Consider the following 19,530-nt stretch of genomic DNA (forward strand, 5'->3'; position numbering starts at 1 on the left):
CTCTGTGTTTCTGCTTCAAGTTCTTAGACTGTGAACCTCTATCTGTGCCTGAAATCGAATCGTTACCGTAGCTATTTGCCATGATTTCGTGCTTCTAGTTACTTTGATTTGATGTTTATTGCCTGTGTTCCATCTTTCCATTGAGCTGTCATGATCCTTATAGATTCAAATGGCTTCCGGTTACATCTAAAACTATTCCGTCCACCATGCGATCTGGTGTCGCGCCCTCCCAGGTCCTGCCCGACAATTCTGCGTGCTCGCTCCCAAACCCTGCCCGGCACTTCCATTCACCGTGAGAATAGATGGAAACTAGAGGTAATCACTACGACATTAGAAGGAAACACAACGCCCCTACCCCCGATCTCCTCCAGTCCGGCTCGATCCATAGCAGAGGACGCCAATGCCGATTCGCCGATCCCATAGCAGAGGATGTCAACGCCCACGCGGTTTCCAGCTAAGCCCCTCCAGCGATCACGCAAAGGTCAGTGTCGTGCCGGAGGACCTGCGTTGCCAGCGTTCTGAGTCTCTGATGGAACAGTGCCTCGGGTCCATCCCCAAGCACGCCCGTCGCTCTGCGTTCCTCCCCAGATCGTACGTCCAGCTGTGACAGCGGGCGGAGGAGCAGGCCTCTAGCCGAAGCGACCTAGATCTCGTTCGTCATGGTGGTGGAACTGCAGTGACTCGACGCGGCGGCGGGGTTGGCTGTGCACCGGTGCCGCAGGACCTCCGTTGCCAGCGCTCCGGCGGCAAGCAGTGGCACTGCAGCGCACCTTCCATGACCGACAAGACCTCCGTTGCCACCAGGCTTTCTTTGCTCTTTCGACACTCCTTCATGCAGACACCGCTAGGTACGACCCCATTATCCCCATGCCCCTTCAACTTGATATTTTCCATCTGATGAAGTTACACAGGGCAGGCGGACTTCGGTTGATTTTTTTTATCTGATATCTGATGCTGCGTGCATTGGTATGGTGAAGTTGCAGCTTTCTGAGCCTAACTTCCGTGGAGAATCTACACAGTCAACGACCGAGACCCTGGTACCTAACCTGTTTCTGTTTGTATGCGTTAGTTCTCATCTACATCTTCCATTAGTTTTCATCTACATCTTGCTTGGATACCTGGCTTTGAGATGAAGGATTAGCCAGCTCAAAGTAGACATAAACATTGACTCGATCTTGATGCAGTTGTACAACTGAAGACTGAATAAAACAGATAGGGTGTTATACCCTGAATTCTGATGAGTTTATTACTGGTGAGCGAACCTGCATACTACAGACAATGGTACTATATCATTTATCTCTTTTGTAATTCTCGAATATAAAACTGAATCTTCGTGTCCATTGAGTTAAATTATGTTTATGAACCTGAAACTTTTCAGGCCTATGCTCAATTTCAGACAATATAAAACTAATTGGAGAGTTTGATTCAAATAAGAGTATAGCAAGAGTCTAATTCACGTTTTTACTGCCCCGTGCATCAATTAAAACAATAAATATTCTAATCTCGGCAGCTCATTCAATCGACATGCACACAAGCGGCCATGGTTCGCCCCTTGCCGGCAGTACCCCTCCCTGCTCGTCCCTATTCTTGATCTGGCAGGAACCTTCCAGTCTTGCACAGGTACAGGTTCACGTAGAGGTCATTTCAGTCTTAATCATTCAGAGAAGAAAACCTTTTCTCTGTTGTTTATTTTTAAATGGGTGCATATCCTAATAATTGTGCTGCAGCCGTGGCGATGGCCGATGGACCTGCCACGAGCCCACGAGCTGCCACAAGCCCGCAACGAATGTATAGCCCACGTGTAGTAGTATTTAGGCCCAAACGTAACCACTGTGGACAGTTTCAGATCCTTCTGGCCCATCCGGCCGCCCCTGTCCTGGTCGTGCGTCCTTCTTTCCCACGCTCCAAGAAAGAAAACCAGAGACGCCCGTTGTCCGCCTTTCCCCAAATCCGTTTGTTTCCCACGGCGCAAGAAAGAAATAAAAAAAAATAGTAGAATGCACGCGCTCTCCGCGCAAGTGGATAAACAAAATATGGCTGTTATATAGAATGCGTCCACCCTGTTAGTGAATCCCATCCTGCACTGATGCGTTTCTTTATTTGTTATTGCCTCCAGTGCTTGTGTGATTTGAAATCATGCATCTTTAAGAGTCTTGGATAGATACGTGCAGAGGCTATGTGATGCGTGTTGGGATCTCTAGCTAATGCAAGGCTTTTCTTTTTTTTAATGCATAACATAATAGTGTGTGGTTAGATCATATACTGATTTATGTGATAGACTTTCTTTACTGTATGGTTAGTCATACACTGATTTATGTGATAGACTGATAATGAAGTACGTCTTTTAGATCTCGATGGATAGTTCAGATGTAAAGGTTTCGAAGAAAAATAGAGGCCCCTTAGAAGATATTGTAAAAACAGAAAATTTCAGTGAGCCTATGGATGATTCTAGATGGTTGCAAGAAAGCACGAGTACAGAAGTTATCCACGAAGCTCTACCAGTTGACCAGAGCTTTAGCACGACCCATGATGAAAAGGTCCTAGCAACTTTTGGGGTAGATCCGATGGGAGAAAAAGGACTTTCGGAAATCATAATCGTACAAAATGAACCCAAAAATTCTATGTCTTCACCGGTTGCCCCAGAAGGTATTGATATTTTCTCTTTGATGGATTAACCTAGAAAAACTGCTAACTATTGTTGTATACTTTAATTTAATCCTCTTTGTCAGATTATGTTTGTACCAATACTGATAGAGCCATAATTGAATCTGTCAAAAAAATTCCATCTTCACCTGGGAATGAGGAGCTTGAGCTCATAGATGATGTTCTGGTGTCGAGAAACCACATGGAATATCTTTTTCAGCCATATGAATACTTGTCTGACGAGGTAACAGATGCAAGTCATAATACTCAATCAAACATTACCAACTTCAATGCTTTTTCTCTCTAATGGCGAAATGTATGCAGGTCATAGATGCTTATATTACACTGCTGAAGGCTTAGGAGGGTTTAAAAAAGAGGCTAGGAGGTGCAGTCTATCTTGAAACTGCGTGCTTAGTTGCAATCATAAAGCTGGATGGAGAAGGATGAGACCATTGAAGCCAATTACCCTAACCGTGGCACTTCACAGCGTCCTAGTTTAGTTCAAAGGGTGCTAGCTTACTTGAAGCATGACATGGTAGCAATTTTTTTAAACGATCTATTGGTCTTTCATTATCAATTTTTTATGCCTGGCAAAATGTTTATTGTTTGATTTGATAGGTGTTCCTTCCAATAAATGTTACAAATACACATTGGTACCTTGCTGTTATAAACGCCATCAACCGTGAGGTTCAGGTGCTAGACTCTTTGGGCGAGATGTTCGGACGTGTTGACCTCAATAAAATTATGGGTATTTCCTAACACAGCTATTTGTACACATTTTATATTTTAGAAATGCTGATTGATTCGTTCTTCTATGAACAAATAGCGAGGTGGATTGCGGAAATAGATAGATTTCATATTGGAGGAGACGGGCCTGAAAGAGCACAAATGGCTAGATGTTGAGGTTGATACCTGGCCGGTTAGGGAGATTTTTCGCGGCAAATTATTACAAACAGATGAGTACATCAGAAATAATAGCATATCATATAAGTTGAATTTTATGTGTCTTTGCCTTTTTGATCTTAGTAAACTTTATGGAGTATTGGACTGGGAATGATTTGTCAGACGAGTTCAATCAAGTAAACTATGCATCTTATCACAAGTTATAAGTGTGCACTAGCTGTGGGTTTTTAATTAATAATTAATTAGGTTCATACTATTGTGCAGGATGATATGAAAGAATTTAGATTTAAGCTTGCGGCGATCTTGCTATCGTCAGAGTTAAACAAACGAAAGGGTGCTCCATATCTTAATAGGGATGAAAATATTGGAAGCCCAAGTGACTGCCATAATAGAGAATCCAAAGATGCTTGAGTGTCTACGAAAAAGAGAAAACATTATGAGGAGGCCGAATGCTTAGAGGTTCAAACGGGCACCCCTCAACACATACAAACTCAAAATAAATCCTCATAAGTCCATGCCAACTAAGACCTTGATGAGTTTTGGGTATTTAAGGCTATGAAAGACATGACAATGAACAAGGAAGAGATGACTGAGTTATTGTGTGATTATGTCACGGCAAATTAGGGTGAAGCAACGCTGAAGTAAGCTACATGTTTATTTTAATTACTTTATTTACTAATAATAGTGTGCTATCTTATATGACAAAAATCATCATCTGTGTCTAATGCTTTGCAGGAAGCCTTGGGTTAAAGGTTTTCATCCCTCCATGATTGCCCTAAGTGTCAAGGACCTTGTCGATGTTTCACCATCGATAGCCTGCCACGGGGGTACCCGGGGCAGTATGTTCGGGCTTCGGCGTATGCTGAACTCGATGGTTAACGCAAGAGACAGTCGATTTATCCTGGTTCAGGCCCTCGATCGTAGATCGAGTAATAACCTTACGTCCAGTCGGCGTTAGCCTTTGCGTTGGATTGATTGTGATGTGTTGTACAATTGTCATCTCTCTCTCTCAGGAGCCCTGCCCTCCTTTATATAGTCAGGAAGCCAGAGTCCTAGTCGGTTTGCAATGAGATTTTCTAGTAGGATTACTTAATAGTTCTACTACTAAGATTACATGGGAAGAATCCTAGTTGGATTAGATCTTCTCTCTCCCTTGCGGGGTATCTTATGGGTCCCGCATCGATAAGCCCCCAAGCACTTCATGGTTGAGCTCTAAAAGTCTCGCTTTGCTCCTTCAAGTCTTGTTGAGTAGGAACAAAATGTCATCCGAGTGCTTTCTGGAGTGAAACCTTGTAGCATTTCTTGGGATCTTCGAGTGGTGAGTGCTTTTTGAAGAAAAAGTACATCCATCTGGTTGTAGCCCCCGAGCCTCTTGCTATTTGGAACAAGGAGCTGGAGGATCTTGTCTTGAAGTTGCTCTTATTGTTCATTGAAGTTTTATCAAAAAGAACTCGAATATGGCTTGTTTCGGGTTCTTTTTGTCGTAATGTCTTGAAGTGGTCTGTGTTGAGGGAGTCTTTTGGTGACGTGCGCTTTTTCGAAGAAAAAGTGCACTCACTGAGTGTAGCCCCCGAGCCTCTTGCTATTTGGAACAAAAAGTTGGAGGGTCTTGATCCTTTATGTTGTTTGAAAATTTGTGTTCTTAAGTAGTCCCTGAGACTTGGATTATGTCATCCTCCGAGTAGTTTTGCGGCATCTTTCCGTAGCAGCCCTTTAGTCTTGGATTAAACCATCATTCGAGTAGTTTCGCGGCATGTAGCCTCCGAGCTTATGTCCGGGTTCTTTTTGGGTGGGTGCAATTTTTTGTAAAAATTGCACTTACTGAGTGTAGCCCCCAAGCCTCTTGCTTTTACTTGCAAAAGTTGGAGGGTCCAGGTTCTTGTCTTCAAAAAATTCTGGGGCTATGTGTCCCGCAGCCCCGTGCTTTGTCCGAGTTCTTCCCTTTAGAAAAGAAGTCGAATGAAGAGTCTTGATGTGTCGTCGTCGTTGTAGTCTTGAGTTTCTTGTATTCTTGGTCCTTTGTCTTTTGGTTCCGAGCCTTCGGGAGTAGTTGAAATGAAGGTCGAGCTCCCTAGCTTAGTGTTGATTAGGCTATGATGCTGGCCGAGCCCCCGAGCGTATATCCGTGTTGTTTCATTCAGGAAGAACTCGGATGTGAGGTCTTGGCGCATTCTTTGATAGTCTGCTGTTGTCAGATGTAGTTGTATGGTGGTGGTTGAGTGTAAATGCTTTTTGTTCATGGGTTGTACTGTGCTGGTATATTCTTCCGAATATGCCTGTCTTCGAGTACTGCTTCCTCTCGCCTGAGTCATCCATTATTGAGTCCTGTCTTTTCACTGTGTCCTTTGTTAGGCTTATTTCGTTGGTACTCCTAGTCCATGTGCGCCACTCCTTTAGTCTATAAATACTATCCCGGAGTGCTTATTTTCATCCATTGGACATTCTGTTGAAACCTTCGTGGTTATAAATATGGTAGTTTGTGAAGTAGAGCAGCCCCCGGGCATATTTTGTAGTTCTTGTGTGTCTTGTCGTAGCTAGAGGAAGTCTTGTGATAGGGATTAGAGGTAGGCTAATCCCGCGACAGCATTGTGCTAGGATGTATGTGGTGGTAGTTGGAGGAAGTCTTGTGATGTGGGCTTCGTTCCTTCATCCGGCAGTTCTGGGTTGATCATCGTCGCCTGTCTTGAGACTGTCCGGTGCAGATCAACACCATATCCAGCATCACATCGGTCTTGGGTAGACAGATGCTCGCCGGCCTTCTCTGCTCCATGTTGCCCTGTCGTGCTGCCGATTTCTGCCTTTGATGCACTGCGTCCGTCCTTTGAAGAAAACAGTGTAGCTGATGGTGGTTTGTCCTTCCGAGTAGCAATTTGCGACACGTAGTCGTTCCAGAGCCTAGCCATGTCCGTGTTCCTCTTTGCTACTTTGCTTTTCGTGGCGCCAAGTTTGTTGGGTCTTGTAAGATTTGTAATCTTTCATTTTTGAAGTTGCTTGTAATGTAATGAATCTTGTCTTCTGAGTTGTCTTTTACTTTTCTGCTGTGATCTCTGTCGTTCATGAGGTTACCGAGTTCTTTCTTAAATAATCGGGTTACTTTGTTCCTTGCGAGGTAGCCCTTTCTTTCTTCTTGGCTTGACGAGTTGTTCTTGTAGTCATCTGATAACCCTGCCGTGGTGCTGTGCGGATAAGTCTGAAATCTGCCCGTTGGTTTGTACCGTTGTGTGGATTCGTGCCCTCCGCCATTTTAACTGCGTCGATAAATGGACCGTTGCGTTCTCACACTGTGTTTTAATGGGCCTTGTGGGCCGTTTTTGTTACCGAAAAATCTATTTAAAGACCTTTTATCTTCCTTTCCCTTGCTGCCTAGCTCTTGCCTTTAAACCCTAGCTTTCAAAAATCCGCCACCGTCTTCATTGCCGTCACTTGATCACCTTCTTTCTAGCTTCGTCTTCCCTAGTGCCTTCTTTGCTTCCGCCAGTTCATGGGAAAGAAGAAAACCGCAAGCAAGTCTCAGGCAACCTTCGTGGACGAGGAGTCGTCCCTTTCTTTGATCGAAAACCAGGAGTTCGTGGTCATGAGGGCTGCTCAGAAGGTTTGGCTAGCTCCAACAACAAGCGAAGACCAGCTGCGCGAGCTCGTTAGCGACGGCTTGATCCAAAGCAAAGTCATCGCTGAATGGAGAGTTCCGGGCGAGCATCGGGTTCCGGCTCCGGGTCCTGGTGAGATTGTCCTCTTTGTTTCCTTTGTCCACGCTAGACTTTGTCTTCCTACTTCCGCCTTCCTTCATCAGTTTCTTGGTTATTTCAAGGTTAGTCTGAACCATCTAACCCCCAATACCGTTCTCCATCTTTCTGTTTTTGTTCACCTTTGTGAAGCCTTCCTTGGGATCCCTCCTTCTCTATCTCTTTTTCGCTTTTTCTTTCGTCTGAAACCTCAACCTCGCCGTGAAGAAACCAGTGTTCTTGGCGGTTGCGGGATTCAGTTTCGCCAGGGTCTCAAGATTAAGTTTTTTGACTATGACCTGGTCGACTCCGTAAAAGATTGGCGTGCCGAGTGGTTTTACGCTGCCAATTTGATCCCTTCCCTTGTTGTCCACTCTGGATCTGGTCCTATGGTGAACGACCGATGGGACAAGAAGCTTGAGTCACCTGCTGAGATTCAAGTGATCCAGCCGCTCCTTGATAGGATTAGCATGCTAAAATAGCAGGGTTTGACCGGCTTCGGTATCGTTTTGAGCTTTCTTCGTCGTCGGGTTCAGCCTTTGAAGGAGCAGAAACATCTTGGCTTTGAGTATTCTGGGGCCGAGGATCCCTCACGCATGGTCCCAGCTCTTGAGCTGACCAATGTGGAGGTACTCGAGTGCCTCCAGAAAATGCTGAAGGGAGTGAGCATCATTCCTCCTGCCGTCTCCGAGTTCTCAGCCAACAACCCGCCCCTAGCTGTGAGTCGTCTATCTTCTTGTTTGAGTGCTTTATGTACCCTTGCTACATCCGTTCTTGCTTAGCCTTTCTTTGTCTCGGTGTTTTATTCTTTTTCGCAGGAGCTTGGGCGGAACTTTGTCGATCCGATCCCCCTTGATGCTCTCCCTACCATGGCGGAGACGGGGGATCATCTAGCTGGAACTTCCGCAATTAGTAAGTCCCAAACCTCTATAGCCCTTCCTGGGGTTTCTTCTGGATTTGTTGATGTATATGAAGAATATGTTCCTTGTCTAGTCCCTCGCGGTCCTCGCAGTGTCCCGAAGAGGGGGCAAATGGATGGGTCTTCATCTGGCCTGCCTGTCTCCAAGAAGCCTCGCAAACCAAGTACTCCCTCAGGTACTCCAGTCATTGCTAGCATGCTCTTAGGTGAGCACATTTAATACTCTTCGTTCCTTTATTTTCCTGTTTCTCTCTTGAACCGAGTAGTTTTTATCCTCTTTTCAGCAGGTACTCTGGTTTCCTTGGCTGAGGAAGAAGAGGATGATGAAGTACCCCTCGTCATGCGGCGGTGAGTTGTTTTTCATATTCCTGTTGTATTGAATTTCTCTTCTTTGTCTTGACTTTCATTCTTGAACTTTTTGAAGTAATCGGAGGTCGGGTGTGAGTTCTTCCGAGGCTCCCGCGCCGACTTCTTCTAAAGCTCCGGTGTCGAGTTCTTTGGTTGCCTCTGTCCCGAGCTCTACCGCTCCTCCAGTGCGGAGTTCTTTCACGGTTCCAGCCCCGGCTTCTTCCGTGGCTCCATTGTCAGCTATCCCGCTCCCGTCGCCGGGTGGCGGGGATGTTTTTGCCATCGTGGTTCCCCTTGCGAGGCCTTCTTTTGGCTTCGCGAAGAAGAAAGTAGTCGGGTGAGTAAATTCTGGCTTTTATCTTTTTGGCTTCTTTCTTCCTTCTTCTAGTTCTTATCGGTGCTTCCTTTTATCACTTTTCAGTGTTTCGTCTTCTCTCATTTCTTCATCGACTTCTTCTCTGCCTCCCGCCGTGCTGACGAGTTCCGAGCCTCAGGACTCACAACATTCTGTTGATGAAGTTGCTGCGGGGGCTTCGGAGCTTCCTGGCGAAGTTGCAGATTTGGCCGCTCCGGAGGTGACTGTGGCCGTCGTGCTGGGTCCTTCTGAGGGTTTGGCTCCGGCTTCCCTGGAGGTTGCTTTGGTCGCTCCTTCTTTGCCCCAGCCGGCTTCTCCTTCCCCTTCTCTTGCTTCCGGCGGTCCCTCTTTTTCCGGTGACGTGGTGCAACAGTTCGATGCCATCCATCGGTTATCGGAGCTGACCACAGCCTGGGGGAGCTTGTCGACCCTCGTGACTTCTTTTGGTGAAAAGCTCCAGGTAGGTTTTACTGTCACTCCTTTTTTGTGTGCTTGTTTTTCTTCTGTTCTTACGCCTTGTTTCTCTTTGCCCCTTTTTGCTCAGTCTTTCTCTCGTGATCATTCTGGCTTCTTTTTCTCATCTGAGAATGAGAGAAAGTTGTCTTCTGAGGTGGATGCTCTGAAAGCCGATCTCGGCCTTCTCTAGGTTGAGTTGGAGATAGAGCGTCAATTATACCAAAAGGAGGAGAAGACCCTTCGTGCCCGGGTCATGGAGACGGAGAAGCAGAGGGACGCCGTGGTGGAGTCTGCGAAGAACAAATGCAAAGGTGCTGTGGGTTCTGCCTGTTTCTTTTTGTATTTTTGACTTCTTTTTTTGCTGACTTGTTCTTGGGTGTCTTGTCTAGCTCTCCGAGTTGAGAAGCAGAAGCTCTCGGAGAGTATCGATGAAATGAAGGCTCTTGTCCGCTCCAGTCATAATAAAGCTGAGGAGGTAATTACTCATGCTGAGGAAGAACTCGCCCTTGCTAAGCTGATTAGGCGCGGAGCTGACAGAGATCTTGTGCAGGCCCAAAAAACTATTGAAAGCTTGTCTGGGAAGCTGGCGACGGCTACTGAAAATTGGAACGTTTTGTGGAAATCTTTTCGCTCAGTAGCCGATGTTCTCCGGACTCTAGCGGATGATGGGCAATCTTGGGCGCAGTTCATTCCCCGGATTTCGACTCGTTTCCAAGAGTTCGCAAAGAAGTGTGCTCAAGTATGTACCAAGAATGTGCTGGCCCAGGTCTGGGTCCTTGCTCCAGAGGCGCCTCTATCCAAGATAGCAGAAGAAGCTAAAAGCCAAGAATACCTTGACGCCGTTGAGAGGATGGAGCCTGAAGTCGAAGATTTAGCCAGTAGGGTTGTAGACAGTCTAAATATTGACATTTCTCTTTCTGATGACAATGCCTGATTCGACTGAGCATCCCCTTGTAATATTACACTCCTCTTTAAGTGAAGATTCTTTATTTTTGTTGATATATTCTTTGCCTGAGTGCGGTTTAAGTTACTTGACTTGCTGAGTACTTTGTCCTGTTTTCGTCTCTGCTCCACAAAACAACTCTGTGCATTATTCTGACGAGACCCCTCGATTTGTCGAGTACTTTTCTTTTCTTCCCCTTTTGTGATCCGTCGAGTGCTTTGTCCACGCTATGATTTGTTAGATGTAAATCTTTATGTCGATAACCTTTCGTCTGCGCTATGTAAAAACGACTCGGCATAGAATGTTGCCTTGACGAACTTGGCGCTTGTGCTTTTCTGAGGAAAAAGTGTTCCTATCTAGATGTAGCCCCCGAGCCTCTTGCTTTTCAGAACGAAGAGCTAGAGGGTCTTTTGAAGTTCAATTTCGGTTGACTAATTTTTAGCTTTTAGCTACCCTCATCGGTAGGCTCAAGCGTCTTTTCAGCTATTTTGCTCTCGGCCGGGATGCTCAGGCATGTTTTCAGCCATTTTGCTTTTTGTTTCGGGTGTTAGCTTTTAGCTACCCTCATCGGTGGGCTCAAGCGTCTTTTCAGCTATTTTGCTCTCGGCCGGGATGCTTAGGCATGTTTTCAGCCATTTTGCTTTTTGTTTCGGGTGTTAGCTTTTAGCTACCCTCATCAGCGGGTTCAAGCGTCTTTTCAGCTATTTTGCTCTCGGCCGGGATGCTCAGGCATGTTTTCAGCCATTTTGCTTTTTGTTTCGGGTGTTAGCTTTTAGCTACCCTCATCGGCGGGCTCAAGCGTCTTTTTAGCTATTTTGCTCTCGGCCGGGATGCTCAAGCATGTTTTCAGCCATTTTGCTTTTTGTTTCGGGTGTTAGCTTTTAGCTACCCTCATCGGCGGGCTCAAGCGTCTTTTCAGCTATTTTGCTCTCGGCCGGGATGCTCAGGCATGTTTTCAGCCATTTTGCTTTTTGTTTCGTGAAAATGACTCGTTGGAAGTCATGACAAGACGTGTTGTGGATGAATATCATCTTTATTGATCATTAATACATATGTTGTTGAAGAGTATTGTCTTTCATCGATTGTGAACGTTGGTCCCTTGTGGCTTGCATATCTGTTTTTTGTTAAGTTGTTTTTACGCGTAGAATCTTCTTAGCTGGCTGATGTGCCATGTATTGCTGACTTCTTTTCCATCTTCGGTTATTAACTTGTATGTGCCTGGTTCGGTGACTTTTGTGACGATGAACGGACCTTCCCATGGACTGAGTAGCTTATGTCGTCCGTCAGTCTTTTGTATCCTTCTTAGCACTAAGTCTCCGACTTGTAGCGATCGAGGTTGGGTACTCTTGTTGTAGTGCCGTCTTAGACCTTGTAGGTATCTGGCTAATTGGAGGGTAGCGTTTACTCTGACTTCTTCTGAGCTGTCGAGTTCTAATCTTCTTGTGTGTTCTGCTTCTCCTTCATCGTATTGTTCTATCTTTGGTGATGTCCAGATCAAGTCGGCAGGCAGTATGGCCTCTGACCCATAAACTAGGAAGAAGGGTGAGTAGCCTGTTGCTCTGCTTATTTGAGTTCATAGCCCCCATACTACTTTTGGTAATTCTTCGATCCATTTGGACCCATAGTCCACTAGTTCTTCGTATAACCTTGGTTTTAATCCGGCTAGTATGAGTCCATTAGCCCTTTCTACTTGTCCATTGGCTTCTGGATGTGCTACAGACGCATAGTCTATACTGAAACCATAGTCTTGTGCCCAGCTCTTGAATTCTGTAGCTGTGAAGGGGGAGCCTAGATATGTGATAATTCAATTGGGCATGCCGAAGCGGTGCATAATGTCTTGGATGAACTCGACTGCTTTGGTTGCGCTGTATTTCGTGAGTGGTTTGTATTCAATCCACTTGGTGAACTTGTCGATTGCTACAAAGATGTACTCAAAGCCGCCTTTTACTTTCTTCAGGGGTCCTACTTGATCTAGCCCCCAGCAGGAAAAAGGCCAAACGGGTGGGATGCAGATAAGATTGTGAGCTGGCACATGGGCTTGTCTTGCAAACATTTGGCAACCTTTGCATTTTCTGACAAGTTCTTCTGCGTCTTTCAAAGCGGTTGGCCAGTAGAATCCGGTGCGAAATGCTTTGCCAACTAGTGTTCTTGAAGCGGCATGATTTCCACAGCAACCTGAGTGTATTTCGTCTAGGATCTCTTTACCTTCTTCAAATGAGACACATTTTAGGAGTACTCCTGATGATGCTGCTCTTCTGTAAAGTTTATCTCCTACTAGAACGTAGTTTTTGCTTCTGCGAACAACTTGGGTGGCTTCTGCCTTATCTGCTGGCAATTTGTTTTCTTTGATATAGTCGATGAAAACTTGGCTCCATGAAGTGTTGATTACCAAGATCTGAACGCTTTTAGCCTGAATTTCATGTGTTGTTTCACCGGGTTGTTTGATAGAGGGTACTGATAGCTCTTCTATGAATACGCCGGGTGGAACCTTCGCTCTGTCTGATCCAAGCTTGGCAAGGACATCTGCTGCAATGTTGAAATCGCGTAGGACGTGTAAAATTTCTAATCCTTGGAAATGTTTTTCAAGTTTCCATATTTCAGCACAGTAAGTACTCATATTTTCTTTGGTGCAATCCCAATCTTTGTTGACTTGGTTGATGACTACTGCTGAATCGCCGTATACGAGTAATCTTTTTATTCCGAGGGTAATTGCCACTCGTAGCCCGTGGATGAGGGCTTCATATTCTGCTTCGTTATTGGTAGCTTGCCATAATATCTGAAGGATGTACTTGAGTTGTTTTCCTTCTGGAGAAATGAGGAGAACGCCTGCACCGGCCCCGCCTAGTTTGAGTGATCCGTCAAAGTACATCTTCTAGTGGTCAAGGATTGTATCTGATAAAGGCTGTTGAATCTCTATCCATTCGGCCACAAAATCGGCGAGGGCTTGAGATTTGATTGCTTTCCGTGGGGTGAAATCGATGTCAAGAGCTCTGATTTCAACTGCCCACTTGGATATGCGCCCGTGGCATCTTTATTGTGTAGGATGTCTCCGAGTGGAAAATATGTTACCACGGTAATCTTGTGGCTTTCGAAATAGTGGCAAAGCTTGCGTGAGGTGATGAGTAGAGCGTAGAGTAGTTTTTGTACATGCGGGTACCGGATTTTGGATTCTGACAGTACTTCGCTAATGTAGTATACGGGACGTTGCACTTTATACACGCGCCCTTGTTCTTCTCTTTCTATGACTATTGCTGTGCTGATTACGGTAGGAGTCGCCGCAATATATAGCATCATATCTTCATCTTTCTTTGGAGGTGTCAGGACAGGTGACGAGGTGAGGTATTCTTTAAGTTTTTTGAAAGCTTCGTCGGCCTCTATTGTCCACTCGAACTTGTCTGTCTTCTTTAGTAGTTTAAAGAAAGGTAACCCCTTTTCGCCGAGTCTTGATATGAAGCGATTGAGGGCCGCCATGCATCCTATTAGTTTCTGCACATCTTTGACACTTCTAGGTGGGCCCATTTCTATTATAGCTCGAATTTGCTTGGTACTGGCTTCGATCCCACGCTGACTGACCAAAAATCCAAGTAGTTGTCCTAAGGGAACTCCAAATACACATTTGTTTGGGTTCAATTTCCATCTCCATCTCTTCAAGTTTTCGAAGGTTTGCTTTAAATCTTCAATCAGGGTGTCTGGGTTCTTTGTTTTCACCACTACATCGTCCACGTATGCCTCCACATTTTCACCGATTTGATTCCCAAGGCAAGTTTGGATAGCTCTTTAGTACGTGGCGCCAGCGTTCTTTAGTCCAAACGATATGGTCTTGTAGCAGTAGGCACCAAACGGGGTGATGAAAGATGTCTTGCTCTGGTCTTGTTCTTTTAGTGCGATCTGGTGATACCCTGAATAGCAATCGAGAAAAGATAATAATGCAGATCCTGCTGTTGAGTCAACTATCTAGTCAATGCGTGGTAGCCCGAACGGATCTTTTGGGCAATGTTTGTTGAGATCTGTGTAGTCGACGCACATGCGCCACTCGTCCATGTTTTTCTTCTACACAAGGACCGGGTTTGCTAGCCAGTCTGGATGAAGGATTTCCCTGATGAATCCGGCTACCATCAGTTTTGTTATTTCCTTTTTAATTGCTGCCTTTTTGTCGGGTGAGAATCGTCGTAGCCGTTGCTTTACAGGCTTGGAGCTTTCATTAACATCAATTCTGTGCTTAGCCAACTCCCTTGGGACTCCTGGCATGTCGGCCGGCTTCCAAGCAAAAATATCTTTATTGTCCCGAAGAAAGTAGGTGAGCGTGAGTTCCTATTTTGCCGAGAGGTGAGCACTGATGGTTGCTGTCTTGGAGGTATCGCCTGTGCCTAAGTCGATTTGCTTGACGTCGGCTTCTTTTGGTGGTGCGATGATGCTGGGCTTTTTAGCCGGTATTTCTAATTCTTCTTGGCTTGTCTCTGTAGCGATTGCGGCTATTTCTTTTCTTCCATTGTCGGCTTGTGCCTTAGCTGCAATTTGGATCGCCTGAACGTCACAGTCAAAAGCACGCTTCAAATCGCTTCGAAGAGAAAGGATACCGTTGGGTCCTGGCATCTTAAGCAGTAAGTACGGATAATGTGGTATTACCATGAATTTGGCCAGTGCTGGACATCCGAGGATTGCATGATATGACGAATCCAAGTCAGCGACCTCAAATTTGATAAACTCTGTTCGGTAGTTTGAAGGAGTTCCAAAAGTAACGGGTAAGGTAATTTGTCCGAGTGGCATGGCTGCTTTGCCGGGTACTATTCCATAAAAAGGTGTGCTTGTTGGCGTGATCATTCCGGCGAGTTGTAGTCCCATTTTCCTTAGAGTTTCTGAAAAGATGATGTTGAGTCCAGCTCCTCCATCGATTAGTACTTTGGTGACGGTCATACCAGCAATAGTTGGATCTAGAACCAGTGGATAATGGCCTGCGTTTCCCACGCTAGTCCATTGGTCTTCTCTAGTAAATTGGATAGGATACTGTGACCAATTGAGGTATTTTGGTGTAGCCGGTTCTGCTGTCATAATGGTTTGTAGTGCTAGTTTTTCTTAATGTTTGCTTCTACAATCCAGAGCCCCTGAGAAGATTACAGCTACCGTTCCCCTGGGTTTTTGGAATCCTTTGTCCTCGTAGTTGTCTTCCTCTCTTTTCTAATTGTCCTCTTTGGTGTTTTCCTTACTATCTTTTCTTGTGTATCAATCATTGAAAGTGTAGCAATTTCCGATGGTGTGCCTCCCATTAGGGTGCAATGGGCAACGTATGTTTTCAATGTCATCATATCTTCTGGGTTTGGAAAACTTCTTTGATTTGTCGGCCGTTGCCATAGTATTGTCTGGTCTACGTTTTCTTTCTTGATGTCTGCTATTTCGGTGATTTTGCCTGTCCAAGTTGTCCTGGTTGTTTCTGTCCGGGAACCTCTCTCGTGTTTTTTTCTTCTATAGTAATCATCTTTTCTACTGTTCGTCTGAATTCTTCGTTGTTTCTCGGATTTTCTTTGCAGAAGTCTTGAAACTGCCACCTAGCCATGATTCCGTGAGAGAAAGCTTCAATTACTTCTCGTTCGGTTATGTCATGCACTTGAGCTCATAGTTCGCCGAATCGTCGATAGTAATTTCTGAGGCTTTCACCTCCCTTTTGCTTGAGTCCTTTTAGTTCTGCATGAGTGATTGGGTGTGTAATGATTCCTGCGAAATTCTCACAAAAATCTCTTTGCAAATCCTCCCAATTTCTGATAGATCCTGGATTCAGTTTGTCGAACCATTAGAGGGGCATGGCTTCTAGTGCCATGGGAAAGAACAGGGTTTTGATATCGTCGTCTCCTCCGGCTAGTTCAATTGATTGTGAATATATTCTGAGCCATTGCCTTGGTTTAGTTTTGCCATCATACTTGGAGTGGTTAGACGGTTTGAATTTGTGAGGTAATCGTACCAATGCAAGCCTGTTTGCGAAACAGGGGAATCTGTCGTGTGTCCTGGTTTCTTTGAATTCGGATTCGACACCTTCTTCTGGCCAACTGTCGTTTTGATGGGAATAATCTTGCGAGGTTGTCTGGGTAGGCACCCTACTCCTGGTCTTCCTTGGTTGTTCAAATCGGTGGCCTTGATTATGTTCCTTCCTACTTTCTCCATCATGGCTTCCACCCGGCCCAAGTCTTTCAAAAGTAGATTTCCTTTGATTTTGATCTTCTTGCCGGCGGGTGGTTGATCTGGCGGGTAGTCTTGATCGAGTTCTCTCTTCATGCGTTTTCGGGATCGCCGATCGAAGCAAGTCCTGGAGCTGTTCATACTTCTCACCGGGGTGTGAAGTTGCTCTGAGTTCTTCTAATGCTTCTCGAATCTTATCGTAAGGCGTATTTGCCGTGCGTCTTCCTTCGCCTTCTCGTTGTGATTTTCTTTTGTCGTACTCAGCCAATTCTGACTTATATCTGATCCAAGCTTCCCTGCGCTGCCTAGCACGGTGTTGGCGCCCTTGCTTCAACTTGTTTTTTCTTTCTCTAGCTTGTTTCTGACTTTCGGTTTCTCCATCGTAGCCTGGGGCAAAGGGTGATATGTTGGATTCTGATTCATCTGATGATCTGACATCGGGTGCTTCCAGGAGATTTAATGGTGACCGAGGACGTCGAACCATGAGCACTTCTCGTGCATGAGTCGTTCTATTTTTGGCGTTAGTTTTCATGCTGTCGGAGTCGCTGATAACTTTAGTAGATGCCTCGGTGTCGTAGATCGAGTCTCCTTCTTGGTAAGGTAGAATAGCTGTTGTTGTTGTGCCGACTAGTTGGGTTCCACTATCTTCAGGAACGGAACCTGGCCAGTGGATGATACAGTCTTGCGATGTTATCGTTAGCACGAGACCCTCCTGGGCTCCTATTAGTGGTATCCTGAACATTAGATTAAAGGATCTTTCGAACTGTCCCTGATAGGATTTTGCCATGTTGTTGAGTCCAAATGGAAAAGGACTCGACTTCTTGAAGGAACTCTGAGGGTAATCCGAGTTGTTTTGGGTTGTGCTATAGAATCTTGTCAAAAAAGAACTCGGTTTCTTGAAAGCACTTGGATAACACTTTGCCTTGGAACTTGAATTCGAATCGGATACGCGCGGCCGTGAAATCTGATTTGAATCGGATACTATGAGCTGTGCGAATCTTCTGGTGAGCTGATCCGTCGTAGTTGTTAAAATAGGAAATTCTTTATGATGATCTGGATCTCTAAAGAGATGGCCCTAGAGCTTGCCGTTGTTGTCTGCCTCATAGACCCATGAACCGAAGATGAAAGTTGATCCCATCGGGAAGATTATGTTGTCGAGGTCCATCAAGCTCTTGGATGCAAAATCGCCGAAAGCCCCTACCTGGCGCGCCAGCTGTCGATGTTTCACCACCGATAGCCTGCCACGGGGGTACCCGGGGCAGTATGTTCGGACTTCGGCGTATGCTGAACTCGATGGTTAACGCAAGAGATAGTCGATTTATCCTGATTCAGGCCCTCGATCGTAGATCGAGTAATAACCTTACGTCCAGTCGGCGTTAGCCTTTGCGTTGGATTGATTGTGATGTGTTGTGTTGTGTTGTACAATTGTCGTCTCTCTCTCTCAGGAGCCCTGCCCTCCTTTATATAGTCAGGAAGCCAGAGTCCTAGTCGGTTTGCAATGAGATTTCCTAGTAGGATTACTTAATAGTTCTACTACTAAGATTATATGGGAAGAATCCTAGTTGGATTAGATCTTCTCTCTCCCTTGCGGGGTATCCTATGGGTCCCGCATCGATAGACCTACAAGAGTTGTTAATGAACAATTGAGACATCTCTGTGAATTGTTTCAACTTAGGTGTCCATTTCCAGGCAGCTCAAGAGTACAATACAATGAAAAAAATACAATAGTATTACCAAGCATCACATGGACCTGAGATTCTGTGTAAGCACATTTTTAAAAATTTTATCGTGCTATATTATATTGTCTTATTTATTGTTGTCCTAATTGTATAAAGTAGGCCAAGTTATACTAATCCTAACTCTCGATATCCTTCTCTTCCAGAAAATATATTCTTTAACAAAAATACCAGAATACCATAAAAAATACACTAAGAAAGAAATGGCTGATGCGATTGGTGTATGTGAGGATATGGAATACAACTTAGCACAATGCAGATATGTAAGTCGCTTGCTCCTGCTTTTATTACTTGTTTTCTATATACTATTATAAATGCTACCATGTTTGTAGTTTCTTTTGCCATGGTTGTACGTTCGAAAGTATATGCTTTATGTTTTCGATCAGAAGAAGAAGATGCTTATCATGATTGATCCTAGACCTATTGAAGACTGATGTAAAGACACACCAGCGCTGATGTATGCCAGATACACTCTTAGATTTACCTTGCAGTACACGAACGCAGTGGATGTACATATTCCTGGATGGAATGAGAATGTCTTCAAATAGAAATTCAGACGGGAAGAAAACATTACAGATGACATAGATAGGTAACTAACGCAGAGTCACTATAGCTTGCAATAAAATACCTACGATTTAACTATTTCTATATATCGCTGATCGTGAATCTTGCCACAGACACTTAAGTGGATATCTTATTCTACAGTATATGTATACGTGGAATAGACCAAAAGCCACATATATTTATACGGTGAGTATAACACTTTATTTTAAGTTTTTGTGAAAGATTTTTTAAGAGACGCAGTATTACCCATGCGACAGGCACTAATATTGTCATATATACTCGAGCCTGTATACATGATGGTATGGAGATGTGACGGAACTTATTTGTTAATTTATTGGCCCACGAAAGAAATGGATATCGAAAATTTCTTCCTGCCGATATAAAACATTATCTTAGGCGCATCACGGAAAGGTCTATAAAGTAGAGTTTGTAAGCCTGTGACGCCGCGCTCTCCGTGACTGTTAATTTCACAAACTTTGCTTTGTGGATTAACTGTAACTTTAACGTTGGTATTTACTTTCATAGTATTGTTATTTTATCATACGATCCATGTGTTTTTAGTACAAAAGTTTAGTTGTCCCGTAGCAACGCATAGACACACTACTTAGTACCATATAAGAATGGATGATCTACATTCTAAGTTCTAACTACTTGATGTTTTGGTGATATAGAAGGAACGCTCATGTATCGTCCTATTCGCTTGGCTTATAAGCCGTACTTTTTCAGTCAACGAATAATATTTTTCTCTCATAATAAATCAGCTAATAGTACTT

The 19,530-nt window shown here is 44.6% G+C and overlaps 1 long non-coding RNA gene and 1 pseudogene across 4 annotated transcripts in view; both read left to right on the forward strand.

Annotated features, from left to right (window-relative positions):
• The window catches only part of LOC136551656 (uncharacterized), a 212,805-nt gene that overhangs the window by 88,314 nt on the left and 104,961 nt on the right, over positions 1 to 19,530 (forward strand). The window lies entirely within an intron of this gene.
• Positions 110 to 18,741, forward strand: LOC136551650 (uncharacterized; annotated as a pseudogene).

This window comes from Miscanthus floridulus, chromosome 4 (genome assembly GCF_019320115.1).
Source record: "Miscanthus floridulus cultivar M001 chromosome 4, ASM1932011v1, whole genome shotgun sequence".
In the NCBI taxonomy this organism is placed as follows: Eukaryota; Viridiplantae; Streptophyta; class Magnoliopsida; order Poales; family Poaceae; genus Miscanthus; species Miscanthus floridulus.